Source organism: Patagioenas fasciata, chromosome 17, assembly GCF_037038585.1.
Source record: "Patagioenas fasciata isolate bPatFas1 chromosome 17, bPatFas1.hap1, whole genome shotgun sequence".
Classification (NCBI taxonomy): Eukaryota; Metazoa; Chordata; class Aves; order Columbiformes; family Columbidae; genus Patagioenas; species Patagioenas fasciata.
Window position 1 is genome coordinate 831621 of NC_092536.1, and position 14669 is coordinate 846289.

The following is a 14669-nucleotide window of genomic DNA, read 5'->3' on the forward strand; positions in this document are numbered from 1 at the left end:
TGGAGCGGTGGAGACCTCCCTGCACGGGGCCAGGTCTCGGCAGCGCCTGGCCAGGACCGGCATCCATCGATCAACCGGAATCCCAGCTGAATCCCGCAAGAGGTTTTCCAATTGATCCATTCTGGACAACTTCCTGCTGCTGAAGAATACAGAAGTACTTGATAGAGGTTTATAATAGCTCTCGACCTAAATGGTTCTGTTGGATTTGAGGAGACAAATATCTCTTTAAAATGACTTTCCAAAATTGTCTGCAGACCTCGCTTCTATTATAGTTGATCCCAAATTTGAGCGCCTCATGCATTTGTAACAGGTGCCATAGAAAACCTATTAAAGTCCTTGAAAAGGAACGCCAGCCAACAGCTAGCGCTGTAAAGACGTTACTCTAAAGGGCAGCACTTTGGAGCATTTAGATGATTTTTTGGCTGTGTATTTTCTATTATAGTAGCACAGCGTTTCCTTTAGGTTTGTTGGCTTGTTTTTCAGTGGGCTAAATGGCTTAAATTTGCCAAGGATCTGTCTTTCTCCGTATGAAAAACAAAGCTAAGATTTAGTGCAAAGATTTATCTCCATGAGCTAGGGGAAATGTCCTCCTTTCTGATGGACCCAGCCCTTTGAAGCCTCTGAAAGGAAACCAAATATCTGTAATTCCCAGGAGCCATCTCAGAGGATCAGAGCTAAAATGTTGCTCTCTGAACTATCAGATACAGAGACCTCTGCGTGACCCCTCGTGCTTCAGAGTCCTGAGGCTGCGGATTCTCCAGCGGAGCCCGTTTCTCCTGTATCCGGAGGCTGAGCAGGAGCGCACCGTTATAGAAGTTAAAACCACAGAAGGTCAGTTGCTGCTTAAATCCTTGCTACCAGGTCTGTAGATATTTTTGCTTTGTTTCTAAGTGAGCTGAGTCCCAGTGCCAAAGGGCAACATGTAAATCGTGCTGTTTTTCTGAAGCATGCAAGGTAATAAATGGTGCTGTCAATTGTTTTCGCTCAAGTGACAGATTTATTCTCTTCAAAATGAATGACCAGGAATGGCTATTATTGCAAAAAATTCACTATCTCGTGCCTGTTGTGTAACAAATAATGCTGAGGTCTAATTGCCTTCCTCCATCGCCAAGTAGCTATGACTTATTTTTATTTTATGGAAGACGTGTAATTTACCATTGCTTTTGATGCGCCGTCTGATTGAATGTCTCTGTGAATCACATCTGCCATCCAGCATCGCGTGTCCCGAGGGAATACTCTTATCCTATTGTTTTCTAGTGATCTGGCTAAAAAACATCTTTCTGGGGTTTGCTGGGGTTTGTGGTGTGGGGTTTTTCTTCTTCTCCTCAAGTATTAAGCTTCTGTCTCCCGGTTTCCAGGTTGACATTCCAGCTCCTGACATATGCGTTGAAGTTTAGTAAATCAGTTGCACGTGGGAATGTATGATGTTTTATAGTGCTACCAAGGAGTGGTTTTAAATCTCAATAGCACTTTTTCCAGAGTAAACCTTGGAATTAGCTTGGAATTTGATCCTTAAGTTCTAACTCCCCTGGAATTCAACTGCAGCCCTTTCTCGTAGCGCCTTGGTTTCCACTAAGAAATCACTGCAGCTCTTTAACAAGCCGCCTCAGGGTACGAACCTTATCACTTCTTCAAGGTTTTGTGATTCAGCAAAGCCCTTATTTCTGCAAGCCTGTGTTCCATTTTTTCCCAGTCAACACTGCAATCTTTTCAATGTTTTAGTAAACTTGTGAGCAGGTTAGAAAAACAGCGTCTGAAACTGAAAAGTTTACAGAAAGCTTGTGCTCCAATGGTACACTTTAGAAAGAGCTGATTGCAGACAAGTGTGGAAGTGAAACCTTGCCCATTTTAAAACAATACAGCTCCATGTGTCAAAATCCAGGTGATGGGGAGCAAAGATGGAACTTGTACCTGCAACAAGCTTCTTGCTTGCAGCTCTGGAGGCTTGCTGGGTTGAGAATGGTCCCCAAAGAGCCATCGGAGATGTGAGCAGAGGCAGCAGAGACAGGCTGTGGGCGGCCGGCTGCTGTGCCACCCAACCAATGCATTTCACGCTTCCTCTGTTATTAAGATTTGGAGAAATGCAAGTTTTGCACTGGTATAATGGGTTGAATTAGACATACGGCGATTAAATCTGAAGTTGTTCTGAATAGTCATAACGACGCCTTGACCTCTCCTCTAGTTAGAGATGGCTGATACTACCGGTATAACTTATTTGTTGTCTTTAGTTGTGTTTTTATGGCAGCATCAAACGATATTAGTCATGCTGGTGTAGTTACACCAGTATGACTTTTCTGTGGAGAGAAATTTTTAGTAAGCGTTTACCGCCACGGCTTGCATTTGCATTTCTTTATTCCAATAATGCACCGTTAATGGACTTTCTCATGCAGCAGAAGCCAGGGTCTGCTTTGCCAGTAGATGGGGCTTAAAAAGGGGACATAAGATGGGGAAATAAAAATAGGGGATACAAGCAGGACAGGAACCATGGCTTGTGTTGCAGTGAGTCAGAGCGGTGGAAGCACCGAGGCCGGGCCCTGGCTGTTGTGCCAGCGCTGTCATCGTCCTCGGGGGCTGGGAGGGACGTCGGGACCGTCCGTGGGACCGGACGTGGCACTCGCCGTGTCTGAGGGTGCTCGCACAGCCGGCTGCTGCTCTCCGGCTCGAGCAACCTGCGAGCGAGCCCCAAGCACAGGTCACATCGTTCTGTTAGAACAAATACCCAGGAAATTCAGACACCAGTTTTTATTATCACTCAGCTCTTATCTCGCTCTGTTGCAATAACTATTTGATGACCTCAACAGAGGCCTTGAATCCAGTAATCAGTTCTTCAAGTGTGCAACAAAATCCATTATTTTTTCTGAACAACTACAAGTACCAAGAGGTTGTCTTGACGTTTTATCTGTTTTGAGAACCCGAGAGCCCAGGCCTCCTCCTCCACGTGCAGATCTTCTCTCTGAGGGTCCGAGTGGAGGATGCGGTTCGGCTCCCGCTACCACCAAAGAAGTTCTGCTGGTTGGTTTGGGTAGATAATTTTTGTCTCCTGTTCAGCCTGGAGGAATTTGGAGAGTAAATAATCCAAATGATTCACTCAGGGATGTGGCCAGATATTTACCCTGCTGGTGCAGCACTGAGAAGTCAATGATGCTGGTACCGTTTTGTCCCGGCCGTAAGTCTCTGTTTGCTGTGAAACATGTTAAATCGCAGCCGGTGCGAACACAAATTCGGGGCACTGCAAAGCATTTGTCTGAAGACTGTGACTGCGCTTATCTTTGCAGTGAAATATTATCCCTTCACGGTTAACAACCAGCAGCAAACCTGCTCATTGTGGAAGCAGTTTGGCATAATTAACCGGTTAAAGAAGTCTGCCTATTGATTAACTGAACTAAATGACCCGTAATTAACAGCACAACTGTGGAGCTAATCTGTTTGGTGGTGTTTTCCTTCTTCTTAAAGATTTGGAACCTGCAGGTCTGTTCATTATGAGGGGGTGGGCTGGTGAGGAGGCCACATCGTGCGGTAATTGAGTCAGAGTGCCCCTGCGGGGCTCTAAAGCGCACACCGGGGCCTTATAAACGGCCTGCTGGCATATTGCTTTAATCTCAGCCTGCAGAGGAGCCAGCGCGAGCCCTGCTGACTCTGGGAGGATTTGTTTCCTTTCTGGGAGAGCAGGGAACACCTGCTCCAGATCACCTCTGATTTACTGGGGCCCGGGGGCCGCGTGGGCTGTCACCGGGTCCTGCGGTCCCCACGTGTCACGGGAGACCCCGGCACAGCCTGGGCCACGCTTGGCGAGAGGCAGAGCCGGAGCTGTGTGGAAGCTGTTTGTTTGGTTATCTTGCAGTGCTATTTCCTTCTTAAAAGTTGCCTATTTTTAATTGTGATTTATGTCTAGCATGATGCGCAGTCTTTATAAAATGTAACCAGACTGGAGCTTAACTTGAATAGTTTAGAGGAGCTCATATTTAGACCTGGATATGGTTGAATCTATCATTACTGTCTCTGTAAAATGCTACTTCATTCTCACTCTTTTTCTCAGCTGTCCTATTAAAGATTACGCCAGAATGGTTTCATTGCTCTGCCCTCCCTTTGAGGCGAGGTTGTAGGAACGGAGAGGATCGCACTGGAGTGCTGGGAGCAGCCAGGTCTACAATAGCTGTACCAGGCTGGGTTACTGATAAAACTCAGCTACAGTTTCAAATAGCCAGAAAGAAAACAAGGGCTGTTTTGTTAAACCCAGCTCTTATCTGCCTTCTCTTCCCAAGCAATCCCCCAGAAAAACACAAAAATAGAGATGTGACCAGATTGGCTCTCAGAGAGTTGAGTTTAGGGTTGAAGAACTCTCTAAGCACTAGTCTTTCCTCTGTTGGACCCACTGAAAGAAGCAGAAATATTTCTACTGATTTTACTGGGTGTTAGAATAGGCCCCCCAAATGCTTATCCTCTGCACAGCGAAATAAGCTTCAGGCTGTGTGTGTTTCTGGCACAGAAATGAGATTCTTTCTCCATGTTATTTCCCTTAATCTCAAAAAGCTTTCGGCCAACTGCCATGGAAGGTGTTGGCCACAGTGTCTGTGCTGCTGGTGTCCTCAACCGGAACCGGCGAAGGAGCCTTTCAAGAAATAACAACTGAGACCTCAGTTCTTGGTTCAGCAGTTCTCCCGGGCCCCTCCTGCCACCGCTGCCCCGGGCTGGGGTCAAACACCGCATCTCACTGCTGTCCACCAGCAGCACCGGCGCAGCGAGCGCTGATCCGCCGTGGGTCACCAACCCCGGTGTGCCATGGGTCACCAGCCCTGGTGCTCTGTGCCGACGGCCAGCACGGCAGGTCACACCACCCAGACCAGCTCTGTACACCGTGCCCAGGGAGGGGACACGTTTATCCCCCAGGTGTGGCACTGACAGACACAGGAGAGATGAGCCTGTCATCCTCCCTGCCCGGAGAGGGATTGGCTTCGAAGAATGAACAGTTAGATAGCAGAGATCCTTTTTGGTACCCAGTGGATCAGCCTCAGGAGAGTCCAGCGAAGCTGGAGCAGAATAACGATTGCCTCTTTATTGTTATGGAGCGCTTCACCCCAAACACTTCTGAATTTCCAAGTGAATTTCTGATCCTCTCTTGCAGCAAAGTCAGAGGGGAAATGCAGGGTTTAATACAGCTTTGTGATTTGGAGTTTTACATCTAAATTGTGCTCTAATGCCTGATAGATCCCGTATTGGGGAAATGGATGTTTTCCCCATGGTGGGTGGAGTGGACACCAGCAGATTGCTCCTCTGCACCAGGAGCTGAGCCGCGCTGCCCATGAACGGTCCTGGCCCCCTGGAGAAACTGCTGCTCATGTCAGGAACGCTCTTGCAGGCTCTCCTGGTGATGTCCAGGTGAAAAGAAAAGAAAGGGAGGAGGAGGAAACATTTAAACCCATGTCTTGTCCAATCTCTCCTGCGATCACATCCTGCCTGTGATCCTCCCTTCCAAATATCTGCAGTGTAGGTGGCTGAGGTGTGGTAGCAACCACGCGTTCAGCTCTGTGAAAGGCATGGTTATGAAAAGCCGTTTACCGCGGGGAGCGTGTGAGCTGGAGACAACAGGAAATGGTATTTTGGGCGGTAGTGCAGCAGATGGGTTTTTCTTGACCCCATGCTTTTGAACAGAATCAGTTGCAGTATTGCCTGGGACCACATGTGTAATTAATGATCTAAGGTACATTTTTGCAGATTTTTATGATGAGGGCATCATAAAAACATTTGCAACCAAGGAGGGTGAGAAATACGTTTCCCAAACTTCTGAGCTGACACTCACACAGGGCAGGGGAACAGGAACAGTGGCCCAGGGTCCCAGAGCGGTGAGGGGAAGGCAGTGACATCCGGGTGAAAGGAGCTGGGGAGTCCCAGCACACCACACCTGAGCCCAGCTTTGCCCCTCGCGAGGAGCGTTCCTGCTGGCCTGAGACCCAGAACGGCGAAATTCCTCCTCCAGCAGAGTCAGGTGAGGATGGGAAGGTCTCCAGCTGGCACAGCCCGTGGCAGGGGGGCTGTGGTGCCGTGTTGGGCAGTGCTTCAACCCAGCCCATCCTTTTGCACCTCCAAACCCCCCCGAGCGTAATTCAAGTATTTCCCTCGTGAGCATCACGGGTCCGGGCTTTGCGTGGTGCGGGTGGACATCGGGGCAGCAGGGAGAGGGAGATGGGAAGGGAAACGTGTCGAGAGCTTCAGGCACTGCTCTCCTTCCACCCACATTCCTTCGGCAGTTGGATCCCCCACCGCTCCCGTTCATAAAAAGCAAATGACTTCTCAGATTTATTGGTTACCTCCAGGTGCAATTTATCAATCCCAGGCTGGGCCCTGCCCAGGCAGCTCGAAAGGCCTGTGTCTTTGATTAATGTGCTATCTCCTTCCATGGTGGCAGAGTTCTTACGGGGGTTTAATTCTAACAGATTCTTAAAAATAACAAGACGCATATTCAGGGAGCTGTTTAAGAGGATGCAGAGCTGAAAGGGGTTCATTCTATAAAGCTTTGAATTATTTACAGAAGGGCCAAGGAAACCTTAATGGAAGCTGGGGAGGGTAAGAGGGATCTTGCTGTAGAATAAATGGGGAAGATGGGAAAAAGGGAAAAAATACAACAGCTCATCGTGGAAAACGGAGACTGAGGGGTTTCTGTACAGAAGTGAGACAATGGGAAGTGAAATATCAAGAAAGAGCAGAAAAGGAAGATGAGGGAAAAAGAAGTCCCCAAACCTTGGATGGCGGTGCGGAAAACTCCGAAGCTCCGCTCGAGCTCCATTCAGCCCTTCCCCTAACGCTGTGTCCTCCACAAACAGGCGAGACCGCATCAAGAGGATGCCTTCTCCCATCTTTAGTTTCTTCTTCTTTTAGCGATGGCCGAAAATGAAAATATTATGTACAGACCTACCTTTTGGGGACGGAGCCAAGAGGAACGCTCGATCCTTTGGCATTTTCTCCACAGGTGGAAAGATATTCACTTTTTTCTCCTTTCCAGTGACACCGAAGCTGTTTTCTCACGGTTCGGGGTCTGTGCTGGAAAGCAGGACAGGCCACACCAAGGCAGGGGTAGAGCAGTTTGCTCTTTCCCAGGCTCATTAGGACGCACCATCGTGTCCCCGTGTGCCTGCGCTGGCTGCTGACAGCACTCCTGGGTGCAGCGGTTTAGATTTCAGTGTGACAAAGTGTTTTCACACCCTTCTCAAGGAAAAACACCCTAACCCAGTTAAAGGGCAGGGTATTCCAGGCTTTCAATGCACAGTTATATCACCTATTTTAGGCGTCTACTTTCAGATCTTTCTGCATGGTCAGTGCAAAAAAAACCATAAATGTCTCTAGAAGGTGACTCGCAACACTTAAAATAGGCTCCTGTTCTCAGACATCCTCTCTCTGCACTAAGTATAGAAGGAGGCTGGAGATGTTAAGCTCTTAGTTCCAGCACGTGAAGTTTGGTGCATGCAGGACAGAGCAGCAACAGCCTCTTTGCTTTCCTCGGGGCAGGGCGCTGGGTGCCTGGAGCGGGGGGGTTATCTGCAGCCCCGCTCGCTGCGTTGCCGCCTCGCTGTGCTGCATCCTTATGCTCCATAGGAAAGTGCCATAGGGAGTGCGCTGAGATGCCTGGCTCTGTGCGTCTCCCTCAGAAAGGCCTCCGGAGCAGAAATCCACCGTGATCTCCCCTCATGTCATGGCACCATCTTCTCAGCTGTGTAATGGTGAAGTCGGTTTTAAGAAGGATGTCTAAAAACGTTAACATGCAGAGTTAGCCGGAGGCTTGGGGCTGGTGTTTACCTGTTTTCTTACTGGTGGAAAGAGAACCAAACGGTGTGCCTGTGGGCAAGGACATGGGAACACAGAGTGGATTTGCCCCATCGTGTTCATCCTTTGGAGCAGGGACGACACAGCTCAGCATGGCGCAGCCTGAGTTTCCCCTTCCCCTCATCCTCACTTTGCATAGCCATCTCTGGAGCTACAGTTGAAAATTAACCCCCGAGTTAGCCATTTGTAAACCAGGCTGACAGGAAATTGCTGGCTTTGTGCTGAAGAAGTCATTACCTTAAGCTTTATTGCCGTGTGCAGAGTTTACTTGTGACAAAGTAAATGTGCAGAGATGTCTGTAAATAGGGCTGGGATATTGCTGTGTTAAGAGCTCCGTGGTAAGCTATCAATCAGCACAACAGTGTGGAAGAAACCATTAAAAGCTACTGTTGTAAACGCAGAGTCTCCCACACATGCGCACGCGTGTGAGCTCTGCACCCACCAGCAGGTTCTTCCACCGCTGCTCCCCTGGCCCATTTCTGATGCGTTTTTTAGAGGATGCTTTGTAGCCATGGTGTGTCATCAGAGATGGTTACACCATTTGGGAACAGAGGGTAGCAGGAGCGCTGGGCCATCTGAAAGAGCTTGGCTGAATATGGCTTTGTCTTCGGTACCGGCGTCACCGCGGATGGAACAGCACTGCTGCAGAGCTGGCGCGGGAGCCTGGTGCTCTTCGGGGCTTTCGTCCTGGCCATTAACGTTATCGCTGAGAAGAGGAGAGCGGTTTGTTTCTGTAACACCAGCGGAAAGCTGTCGGGTTGGGAGTTTCTTTCCCTTCCAAAACACAGCTCAGTGAGACAAGTATCCTGAATTTTCACATTTGAAACTGCAATTGCAACATTAAAACAGATCTATTTTTTTTTTTAAATTTGAGGTGACTTAGTGTGTTGAAACTTCAGTCAACTGCTGCCAAGAGCACCTAGAGAATAACACAGGGGGTCTATGGCTGCTGGGTTAACCCGAGTCTGGATTCCTCTGGGGCTGTGTCTGGGTTGCTGGGGAGCTCAGGAGAACTGTCCCCCCCGGCTGGGCTCTGGAGGAGCTGTGACGGCTCTGTCCCTTGTGGGTTCTCCAGTGTCCAATCAAGGCTGAGTGCACGCTGCAGCCTTCTGTTCCGACGAGGTTACTCAGAACATCTCTCTCCTTTACGTAGATGTCTATTTTTGCAAACCTTTGAGGAACTGAATCGTCTCTGAGGCTGTGATCTCTGTGTCAGATTTGGCTGAAATTGCTCAATGAGTTCAAAGTTGTTGAGGGAGACACGGACGCTGTGAATGTATGAGCCATAGGAAATCAGACTGACAGGCTGAAGTGAGAAACACTTTAAAATTGTCAAAACAAAAAGCCTTCCCGGTGGTCTGACCTGACTTCTCATCCAGATTATTGGTTCCTAAAGCCTCCCAAGATCCTGCCAGCTTCCCCAGCCCAAGGGGCTCCCAAGAGCCCCACGTCAGAGAGCACAGCACCAGCCGTGCTGACAGCGCACGGGGCCCTGGGGATCAGCAAGAGACTTGGCACCAGCTCTTCTTGTGGCCTCTCAGGTCTGGGAGAGCGGAAGCCTGTGACCAGACACCCATCGTGCCATTACCAACCCATCCTGAGGAGACTGCATGACAAACTGGTTTGATTTGTGCTTCCTTTTGTGAAAGGTCTTTGACTGAAAAGGGATCAGACACCAGTTAATTAGACACAGGTGCAGGTTAGAAAAATAGTTGCAAAAATGAATCTCGTTTTCCCGGTCCCTGCTGCTGTTGCAGTGGTGCCAGTGCAGCCTTTCACAGCATGGTTGATCTTTTCGCCAGTGCTTTAAGCATTTTGTGCAGGGAGCTACGCACCATCAAGAAGAATGAATGGCCCTGTTTCTCTTCCCTATCGTGGCTATCAAGCAGTGCTGTCTTTGGCGTAGTTTGTAGGTTGATTTCTGGTTGAACGTTAGAGACAGAATTCATCTGTCCAAATGTAGACAACTAATTGTGGATGTCTACAGCTGAGTTACTTGTCTAGACTCTTGTTTATAGGAAAGAAATGGGCACCCCAAGGACATGAGTCATTGTATGCTAGAGTAAATGTCTAAAATAGGTCAGATGAATCATTCTGTAAATGGGCCTTTTTCCCTCCTGTGACTGTAAAGGAGTCCAGTGTCACCATGCAGGGGGAACAGAGAGATGTCTCTAAACTACAGTGAGATACATCTCCTGTCAGATATGTTTCTGGGCATGTATAGTCAGCTGCTTTTCTGTTTGCACATCTTTCTGACATCCTCTGCCCACTTCCTATTGCTCTTCCCATTACAAATTACCCTGGGAATCAGTTACATCGATGACGTGTCCCGAGCACTTGCCTTTCCCCTCTTCTTGGTGCCATCACACGAGCCGCCTTTGTTCCAAAGAGACACCTGGGCCGGGGGCTCTCGTGCGCCCCTCCCTTTCCCTCTCCAGTGAAACGCTGTTGGGGTCCTGCTGTCCCTGCAGCCAGGAACGCGCTTTGTCCTTCCACACGAGCCAAACATCTCAGGAGCCTCCATGTTCCCCAGGCAGACACAACCTGCTCTGATTTGCTCAAAGTTTCCTTACGCCACTGCTCTTAAGCAGCCAGAGACCCCTGGGCTTTGGTTCATCGCCTGGGATGACTCAGAGGTGTGCTCCCTTCCATCATGTAGGTCCAAAATCAGCCCATGTTAATAACAAGCAAACGTCCTCATCCTTCATCTTATGGTGTTTAGTGTCCTGATCTGAAACAAGTTGCCAATTCCTGTCCAGTTCCTAGTGGGCTGACGCTTACTTTGTAGAAAGACCCACCCTGACACTGGCACGTTTGAATTCCTGCCCAGCACAGTGTCACACCCCGCGCTGGGTAACAGTGTCACACCTCACGCTGGGTAACGGTGTCACACCTCGCGCTGGGTAACGGTGTCACACCCCGCGCTGGGTAACGGTGTCACACCCCGCGCTGGGTAACGGTGTCACACCTCGCGCTGGGTAACGGTGTCACACCCCGTGCTGGGTAACGGTGTCACACCCCGCGCTGGGTAACGGTGTCACACCTCGCGCTGGGTAACGGTGTCACACCCCGCGCTGGGTAACGGTTCCACACCTCGCGCTGGGTAACGGTTCCACACGTCCCGCTGGGTAACGGTTCCACACCTCTTTGTCTAACCCGCTCTTCTCTCGATATCTTATAGACCCTCTGTGTTTTCTCCTTATATCCAGAGTTAACCTTGCAGCTAAAGCTCAGCAAATCTCTTGAAATCCATTTGTTCCGGGAAGTGTTCTCACTGCAATGGTACTTGTGTGTGCTATTGTCCTGCAAATACCGAGTTAGAGATTTTCACTGACGGTGAGAGGTGTCATTACTAAAACTGAAGCGGATGGGATTGAAGTCATGCTGTGGAGATCATCCCAAGGTGCCATGTATTTTCCACAGTTATGAAGGGCTTGAACGGCTCGCTTGAGGAGGCTGCAGGACCTCCACCTTGGGAAGGTCTTTAAGAACAGGGAACAGTTGTCAGGGGTGACTTCATTGCCTCGTCCTTGCCCGGGGAAGGAGATGATCTACTCCGGTTCCTGAAGTCCATGACAGTTTCAGGAAACATAACTAAGAAACTCAACAGATACTGACAGGGGGTGATGCTCAGCAACAGAGAGGAAATGTTCAAAGAAAATGATGTATTTCAGATTCAGAGCTGATTCCTCAGCAGTGATGCTGAGTTTGACCACAGCAAATCCTGTCACGTCTGGCATTTGAAATGCTGGGGCAGTGAATTATCCCCAAGTCTCAGGACAGGAGAAATTGGAGGGTGGTTTCCTTGGGGCAGAGCATGTGGGAGTTTGCTTTGTGTTCCGTCTGACCCACACGGGGGCGAAGTACAAATAACAGCACCTGAAATTTCCTCCTAGCATGTAGATACTTCTTAAAAAACCAATGATGATATTAGATGGGGAGCAGTGGCTGGGTTCAACCTGGCCCTAGGTTAATCTGCACTCAGTGCTTTCCGGTTCTTTCTCTTGGTACCTTTCTCATGCCCAGCCTGTGTGTTGCTCGTTTTCTCTGGTGGAGAAGTGAGAATCACATGGAGCAGAAACCGAGCAAGCCAATAAAAATGATGTAGTAGGGGGAAAGAGGAACCTTGCACACAATCGTTGTTCTGGCTGACAAAGGCATCCTGAGGAAGCCTCGTGCTGTAGGAGTCCGTCATTCTGCTGGAAAAAATATATGTACAAAACAAGCATTTTCCCCTTTGCTTCAATTTCCATGATATATTTCCATAATATTTTAGTACTTTACTTTTGCAAAATGTGAGGCAGAGGTCCAAGTCTCCTGATGCTTCGACAGGGAGGCAGGACTTCCAGTGTCCTCTCGCTGTGGTCTCCAGCTGTGGAAGGATGACCTGGGGTGGGGAAGAGGAGCCTCCTGCCGCTGGTGGTACCTCATTTTCCAGACTGCTCTGTTTCCCCAAACCAAGGGACACGTTATCAGAGGGATGTTCTTTCTGAACTTCTGCAGTTATTTAATAGGTGCAGGCCAACACAGTCAGGGAAATCTCATCCTGGAGCTGTGCATCACAACCACGTGCTGCTGAGTCCAGGCGGCACCAGCGCAGCCCCCAGCCAGCCCACTGGTCCCGGTCCCTCGCTGGGTCAGGCTGCCCGATTTTCACCCACTTCCAACGGTGTAAGTGGCAATGCTGCTTGTAGCGACACCGCATCGGAAATCCCCGACATGCAATTGCGCAAGAAGGTCACAGCTCAGTCAGAACAGCACATTAAACATTAAACGCTCCATTTATACGCACTAGTGGCGTCATGCCAAGATGAATCTGAAATGATTAAATCTCCAGCCGTGTCGGCTCCTTTCACAGCAACATAAAACATTTTGCTCTGCTAGTCAGTGCGATGATGTTGTGCCGAGGACAACAGACTTGGGCTCTGAGCCGTGTTCCTCTCAGCCGTTTGTCATTAAAATGCATCTGCTGGCTGAGGCGCTGCTGGGGCTCCCGAGGTGGGAGCTGCCCCTGGGCGTCCGCACCCAGCGGCGTCCTCTGGCCGGATGATTCACCTCGGCCTCCGCAGCACCCGGCCAGACAAAGGCAACGGGGGGGCAGAGGAGACAATAACAAACTCTTGACCACATCATAAATCCAAAGATGTGGCAACAACAGGGCCTCGCTCATCCATGCAGGAAATACGGTAAACGAAACCACAGCGTTTGGATACTGTGTCTGCTGAAAAGGAAATCTCTTTTGGTAGCTTGCACCTGCTAGACATAAAAAGACGGGCACCGACTTTCTTAGTTTTGCAGCAGTCTATTTTTTTTTCCTCAAAAGGCAGCATATTTATAACTCTAGTGAAACTGCAGAAATTGGTAAATAAAAAGAACCCTAGGAGAAGAAGAAATTGATTTCTGGATCTGATCAAAGATCTTAATCTTTGCTGCTGTTTTATAGAGCTGCTGCCTGGGTGCTGCCTCTCTGGCCCCAGGACTTAACACCCTGTTCAGTCCACGCTCAGGAAAATTCCAGGAAGGGGCATCTTCAGTTCTTTTCTTTTCCTTTGACTGATAAAAACCAAGTTCCTGTTAGGGTTTTGTGCTCCTCAGGTGACAGGAGCAAACACAGACTGTCCTGCAAGCCCTGAACCAGGCGCTTTCACCAGCAGCCCCTGGAGAGCACAGACATGGGTTCCTGATCCTGTCCCTGCTCCACGGGGCTCCTGCTCAAACCTCTCCCCGGTCAGCAGAGATCGCCATCCTCCCTGCTGGCCTCGTCTCTGCAGAGGAGGAGGATACTGCCACCAGTAAGGAAGCAAAACCCCATGTACCGAGTGCCACGCTGCTGCAACGGAGAGCTCCCGACAGGAGACGCGTACCACGACGGCACACTTAGGAGTGGGGTGTCTGGAAACTGGGCAGGAAAGCTCTTCTGCAGAGTGGCAGGTGAGCAGGAGGCAGTCAGGCAAGCATCAAAGGAAGGGAAATCGCACCTAGGTTTCATTTCTGTGGCTGTGGTTGTGCCAGCCCGGTGCGATGCTCGTGTGGCTGTGGTTGTGCTGGCCCAGTGCGGTGCTCATGTGGTTGTGGTTGTGCCGGCCCGGTGCGGTGCTCATGTGGTTGTGGTTGTGCCAGCCCAGTGCGATGCTCATGTGGTTGTGCCAGCCCGGTGCGGTGCTCGTGTGGCTGTGGTTGTGCCAGCCCGGTACGATGCTCGTGTGGCTGTGGTTGTGCCAGCCCAGTGCGATGCTCTTGTGGTTGTGCCAGCCTGGTGCGATGCTCGTGTGGCTGCCTCAGCCCTGGAAAGGCAACACTGTCCCCTCGCCCACCTCCCGAACCCGAGATCCCGCAGGTGTCTCCATCAGTGCCTCACTATTTCAGTTTCCTATTTGTTAATAAAGCCAGGGGCTTTGAAAAGTCCTGTCTGTCTTAATCCCTATTGATCACGGATCCGAGAGACCTGATCTGAAAGAATTTTAAATTTCCAGCTGCTGGCTGTTTAACAGCTTCTGACTTCAAAAGCTCTAGGAGCTGCTTTCTCCTTTTAAATGCACTTTGCACTTAAGGAAAATATAATCAATCCCTCATTAATGTGTACTTCTGCCATAATTATACAAGTGTTCATAGTGCAATCGCTCAGTTCTTGTGCCATGTGCACATTCTTCATTCATGAAATCAATAGGCAATAAGCAAGGTCCATTTCTGATCTTTATAGAAGTCATTTGCTGCAAAGGCAAGTTTTACTCGGTCTCAAAAGGTAGATGTAAAATAGATGGTCTTAAAAACCGCACAAGCTTCCTGAGCTAACAGCTCGCTGTCCCCAAACAAATGGATGCGTGTTTTCCAATCCAAGGTACATAAAAAGCCAA

The 14669-nt window shown here is 49.5% G+C and overlaps 1 long non-coding RNA gene across 1 annotated transcript in view; it reads left to right on the top strand.

Moving 5' to 3' along the window:
* The first annotated feature begins 660 nt into the window (after nt 1-660).
* The window catches only part of LOC139829275 (uncharacterized), a 31624-nt gene continuing 17615 nt past the window's right edge, over nt 661-14669 (top strand). Inside the window, exon 1 of the long non-coding RNA XR_011741696.1 lies at nt 661-831. This is a non-coding gene — a long non-coding RNA (uncharacterized lncRNA). The remainder of the gene's footprint in view (nt 832-14669) is intronic.